Here is a 6,730-nt window from a genome sequence, read left to right as displayed (position 1 = left end):
AATTATATTTTAAAGCCTGGAAAAAAAATCTTTGTGAATAAATGTGGAATTAAATATATAATATTCCTGATAGCAGTAGTGTGTTTGATCAGGAGGAAGTGAAACATTGCTGCTGTGTGTATGTTTCCTCTGAGGCACATTAGTTTGCCTCATAACAGTTACCTGGGCTGTTGTAATGATACATCTTTGTCATGTCTTACCCATCTTTGGGTAAGACATGACAAATACATTGGCTTCAAACACTGCCTTAATTTCCTGTTCACACACAAATGCACACGCACACACAGATCCCAGTGCAATAACACAAGTACCATAGCAGCTTAATTCATTTTATATTAATTTTCGGAAAGTGGATTTATTTTTTATTATTATTATGATTGATAATCTATGCAAATCTTTTAAAGTATTATTTTAAGCAATCTATGCACTGCTCTTCTGCTCTTGTATTTGATTCAAGGGAGACTGTCTTGGCCTAATTTAGAAAATGTATTCTTTTGATAATCATGCACATCCCAGTGCTCGAGACAATTACTTATCTGCCTGGATAAGCTTGAAATTATGTTTTTAATCTTTTGCAAAAAAAAAGTCTCTCTTCTGATATCAGTTGAGAGGCATAAAAACCATGATTTCTGGTGTGAAATAATTAAATCACTATCACTTAATATCCTTGCTTTTTTTAAAAAAAATGCAAATGTAATTTATCTGTTTAGCTTTGTCTGCTTATTAGCTTATTTTTTTTTTAGAAGATGTATGTTTGTATTATGCAACTTGTGTATAAGTGCTCACCACATGTGCCTTTGTATGCAAATCTGTATTAAAATAGTAATAAAGGTTTACATTGAAAACAATGAAAAATTGCGTCTTGGTTGTTGTTTCCATTTGTCTTGCACTTTATTAGCAAGCAGACCATTCAGAGAAATAAAACGCTTGAGTGTTTAAGCAGCTGTGTGTCATCGTAAGGTCTCCTTGACTGGGCTTGGTCAGTGTGCTGCAGTGAATAGATAACTAGTAAAAGACAAATGTTATTAATTCACACATGTAAAATAATAATAAAACTAAATTTAGTGAGTTCCTGACAGCCTTCTTTAATTCATATGATTTTTGACTTGAAGCATTCACAAATTAACCTGTTTTAGTTTAAGCAATGTGTTACAATCTAACAAAAATATCGAAAATTCCTTCAAGACCAGCTCATTTTCCAAATGTTGTCAGGCTTTTAAATGTGTTGTTAGTGTGTGTGTGTGCATGCGCAGGAGTGTGGGAGTTTAGTTTTCAGCTACCAGCTTGAAGGAAAACAGCAGAAATGTGTCCTCCTTCAGTGCAAAATTAATCAGTGCAAAGATGCTCTCTGTAGTAGCCTGTGAGAATCCTGACCCCATTGTTGTTATGTAAATGAATAATGAGCTAATATGCATCTGCACACAGGCTATTAACTTAGAGAAGAAAAAGAAAGAACAGTAGCACTCATCCTTGATTGTAATGATGTGTGTGCAGCACGGCTGCCTTGCAGGCCTCCATGTGTCGTGCAGAACACTGCCCCTGCGTGGTTTGCTGTCTGACACCACATATGGTGAATGCGCCAGCATCAACATATGGTACCCTCACAATTCATTAACATTGTCATGTAAAAAAGGGTAATCCCACTGTAAAACAAATGAAATGAAGCCCTTTACAGTGCCTCTCCTTTTATTCATTTCCCACTCCTTTATGAAGTCTCGGCTAATTTAATCAACAATGCTTTTAACGGAGCTCTGACACACCCTCCTGGCTGTCTGAATCCCTGGCTTGTTGTAGGAAGAGCTTTACAAGGCGCTCTCTCTTGTTTACAGCCACGCTGCACGTTCAAATGAGCTGTTGTACATATAAACAGCATCCTCATGCAAATATTCCAGTGCCCTTATTAACCAGGGCATGATGCAATTACATTATGTTGGAGGCGTTAACATCCAGAGAGTCGGTGCCGGTCCTTGGTGACAACTCCACTCGCCCTCAGTGTTTCTTGGCCGCGTTATGGCTCTCATAATCTGATTCACAGTTTTTGTCATGCTGCCAAGATGGAAGTGGCATTAGCCAAGTGCAATAGGCCCTAATGAACTGAGTGCCAATGTTAAGCACACCAGAACAAGCTAGAGTGACGAGGTACAAGTGGGCTGTCATTTGCAGCCGTGTTATATCACAACGTAACTGTCTAAGACTCCGGCTAAATACCAAACCCTCCTTCAGCTTCCAGTTGGTGGCATCCTTCAATCTGTAGGTCCTGCTTTTAGGGAGCTGCTCTCAAAGAGTCATGGGGTGCGTCTTCTTTTTGACACGAACCATAAAACGGCCACCTGTGACATTAGATCATTATACTAAAGATCTGGCTTCCAAGATGAACGATATTAATAAATGCCGTACTTTGGTGAGAGAACTCACAAGGCTGGGTGGCAGAGGGGCGTCTGAAGTGGGAAATGGCAGGTTCTGGCGCATGTCCAAGGTCTAGGAACTCGAGTGCTGCTCTTTTCACAACATCCCAACAATCATCAATGGTATGCAGGAATGTGCCCTTAGGAGGCCATTCTGTGTGATTTAGGAGGGAAATGTGTTTGCTGCCAGTGGCTAAGACACGGAACATGTCTCCCACTCAATCAGACAACTGGACTGCTGGCGATTAACAAAAGTGGGCATCTCTACAGAGATGCATCTACCTCTGTGAACCGCCTGCTGGTGTCTCAGACTGGTCATTCTGCTCGTCTAGCAAAGACAAACTGTCTCAGATTATTTTAAAAGCATGTTGTACTGCCAAATGTTTCACGTATGATAAATAAAGAATACGTAACAGTTGAGTACATTTGGCAGCTCTTAACTCGTCTGTTGCAGTTGTACTGTCATATTTTTTCAGAAATGTTATTTTTGCAATAACACAGGGAAATGCAACTTAGCACAAAACCTGTTATTACTGTAATTACTAAATCTGTCATGAAATACTGTTATTTCATGACACTCTGTACTGGGATGATCATGCAGGATTTGATTCTACATGGACATGCAGCTGAAAGTATTTTTGTTCAGTATTTTCAAGGACTGGATAAAACAATCATTTTATAGAGAATAACACTCCTTTATTAATTTATATGTCAATAGTGTTGATTAGTTCTGATTAACTGTCTCTTTTTTTTTTCAACCAATTTTGTCCTTAAGATTATTTAATAAGAAAAGAACAGCTATATAAAATATGTAAATTATAGAAAAAAAGCAATGCTAAAAACATGGTTTAAATTTATTTGTAAATTATGCATCTAAATGGGTAAATACAATTTACAACAATTTGCCGTTGTTGAGAAACTTTCTTTAATGTGCTATTTTTTAAAAAGAAAAAGAATCGGTTATTTTATTTTAAACAGCAAAAAAAGCAAAAACAGAAACTGAAATAAAAGAGAAGATCAAATAGTATCAGTGGCCAGATGTTGGAACCTCTGTGTTTGAGGCGACAACCAACCTGGCCTTCTTATCTGCTGCTGCGCAGAAGGGAGCATGCTCCAAATACAGCAACAGGATCAGCTTCCTTCTCAACCCATATGTGACCCTATAAAACTCAAACAAGTGCTTGTAATGCCGTCTAATGTATGCAGGAGATATCCTTTGTGTCTCAAAGGATATCAATCCTCTGACTTACTGTGTGGCAACCTGAGCTGATTATAAACATTCCAGCTTCCTGCACATCAAAAAATTACACCTATGCTGAGTCACAAACAGAACTTTTTTATAGTTAATTGTAAGAAAATTCCCTATTAGCTCATTTAATGGAAGTAATTTTCTGGTTCTCTCACTTATTTCACTTCCACAATTTTTCACTGTCAAGATTTGTATTTTAAAATTGTAATATTCTTTTCTTGCAAATATTCCATTCTCTGTTACATATTACTCATCAGAAAAGTTCAACTTGATGCTGCTGGTTTTTTGTTTGTTTGTTTCTGGGGGTTTTTTGCACAGTGACGTATGTAGAGGTTTTACCAGTTTTTATAGTATCTCAAGAAAACATTTTCTTAATTGTTCACTTTTTGGTTGTGTTTATAATGTGCCAAAATGTTGCACTGAGATTTTTGGGAGTATTGAAGAGTAGGGTAAATACACACCATCCAGTCAGTATCCATCATATTTTCTGATGCCATAGCAACACCTTTGTGTATCCAGTTAAACAAATACAGTGAACATACCTGTCGTTGTAAACAAGCTGTCCTATAATCATTAAAACTAACATTAAATAGAAAGGGATATATGGGCAAGATAACACGGAGCCACAAAAGCATCCGTTGTGGCCAAATTCTCTCAAATGTTTGCTATGTAGCCTCACATAATGATGGCAGCATCATTCTAGGGGAACGGAAATGCATCTTTAAAATGTTTTAAATGAGGGAAATGTGGAACTGAAATCAAATTCCTTGTTTGTACGCACAAACTTGGCAAATAAGGCTGATTCTCACTCAGTAACATCATCTAATGTACTGAATAACCTCATTTATATTTAGATTAGCGCAAAAGAAACAAATTTAAAAAACTATACTTTCACCTCAGACAATTAGAAACACTTCTTTAAGTTTAGTCCTGACTGCAGGTAGTTTACTGCCTCACTTAAAACCCAGAGCTTTATATTTTCTCCAAGCCTAAAGCCCTGTCTTGGCTCTTATGTGTTCAGATAATGAAGGGGAACTGCTTGAGCAGGAGAGGTTAGTAAAACTTGCAGCTTAGGCGTGATGATTTGGACGTCTGGATCACCAAGGATGCTTTTCTTGGCGGCAGGAGAGCTCTGTTGTGGAATGTCAAGTAGTTTGGCTGAGGAGGGCGACTGAAGCGGGAAGTGATTTGACTAATGTTTTCTCTTTGACTAATGTTTTCTCTTTCACCTCCCCAGAAAACTTTACGGTGATGTCATTCATATGCAAAAAAGCCGTGCATTTAGTTCGAGAATGTGTGTGCAAGATTGTGTACTTGTGTGTGTGCATGTGTTGCTTGAGTGGCTGATTCCATTACTTGAAGGACCATTACACTTGCCTGTCAAAAGCCAAAAGACCTGAGAAAAATTAGCAGATTAAATCACTCTGCTGCCCTCCCCCCCACTCACATGTTCACGGATTGCTAATCATTGCACTGGTGTGTTTTGACAAAATCAAAAATATGTTGCATGTCCTTTGAAAGCAGCACCAGTATTTGATTTGTGACAGATCTTAATCCTGGTAACAAATATTTAAAAAATGTCAAAAAAGTAAAAAAAAAAAAAGACAAAAAACAGATTTGCAAGACACAATCAGAGCAGAGCTCCTGGTAGCAAGAGTTGCTAAATGGCAAAACCTTGTAAACAGTGGCAACCAAGGAAGTTAGATCTGGGAGCTGGTTTAATACTGCAGTAAAATCAAACAGACAGATGCAATAGCAGAATGCTATTCAGGGAGTTGGGTGAACATTTAAACATATTTCATAGTCAAAAGTGGGAAGATAAACATTCTCCTCGATTCTTGGAAAAACAAAAATCACATTACAAAAATGCAAAATACAGTAATTCACAAACAAGTAATTTTACCCCTCAGTTTTGCAAACAAGATAAACCCAGCAGAGTCCAAGCTCCTAAAAACAAAAAGATAAGCATGGATAAAGCATAAATTTCAGAATGTGGGAATGAAATCCCCTTGGGTCAGATTAGTATTCTGGGAAAACAAAATTCCCCACTGGGGCGTTCGCCACAGACCAGATGAGTGTACCCCAAAATTTAGGCACACAGACAGAGGAGAAAATGACGGAAAAGGGAGGAGGAGGTTGTGAGAGAGGCGCGAAGAGTTAATGCCGACAGCCAAACAAAGGCCACTACCACTGCTGGGGGCAGAGAAGAGCACGGGAAAAGAGCGAAGGTCAAGGGGATCTCTGGGGGGTTCAAGTTCAAGGTGACTGTCTGTGTCTGCATTTTAATAGTCAAACCCCACCTTCCAAGTCTTTCCATTTCCACTTATAACAACAACTACTGCACCCTTCCATGACTGTTTAGTCCCCAACATTAAATCTGAAGCTACACCATTGTCTCTGTGTTGCCACATCAGGGCCTCAGTGAGGCAAATGGTAAGAGCAAGGAGGCACATTGAGGTTCACTTGGGGACCCTTTGTGTGAGATGCTGGGCTCCCCAAGTAAGAGCTGGATGTTGGAGGACTGTGAGCGGCATAATAGTTACAGTGTCCTGCAAAAATATTAATAATGCAATACTTCCAGAACTTGAACCTCCTAAATGATAAATTAAAGTGTCATGATAGTCTTGGTTCTTTCTTGTAGTATTTGGATTACTTTGGGTTATTATTCCCATTAAAGTATTTCCATATTGTCTCATTCCTTTATGTTGATTTAGTTATTTTTTGTATTTTGCTCTTTGTACTTTTTGGTTTAACCCAGTGGTGTCCAAACTTTGCGCAATTTGAAAGTATTCAGGGTAAAATTATTTTAGAACGAATTATTTTCCTTTTACCTACTGGTGAATAATTTTCTAACTCCTCAGTTTGTACTGGGATTCTCCAGAGTCCTGGTAACGTCCTAATTATTTGGATCAGGTGTGTAGAAGCAGAGAGTCTTAAAGTTGTCCTGGAGTTGAAGACCCCTTGTCTGTTCCCTGCAACAAAAAGCAAAACCGTTTGCTGTGCTAATCCAAGTTTAATAAAAGGATGTGCTCTGTTACTGGGTGTTTAATGGTATTAAAATGAGAGCCAAAAACTT

The sequence above is a fragment of the Gambusia affinis genome, linkage group LG05 (assembly GCF_019740435.1).
Source record: "Gambusia affinis linkage group LG05, SWU_Gaff_1.0, whole genome shotgun sequence".
NCBI classification, from domain to species: Eukaryota; Metazoa; Chordata; class Actinopteri; order Cyprinodontiformes; family Poeciliidae; genus Gambusia; species Gambusia affinis.
This window is presented reverse-complemented; position numbering follows the sequence as displayed.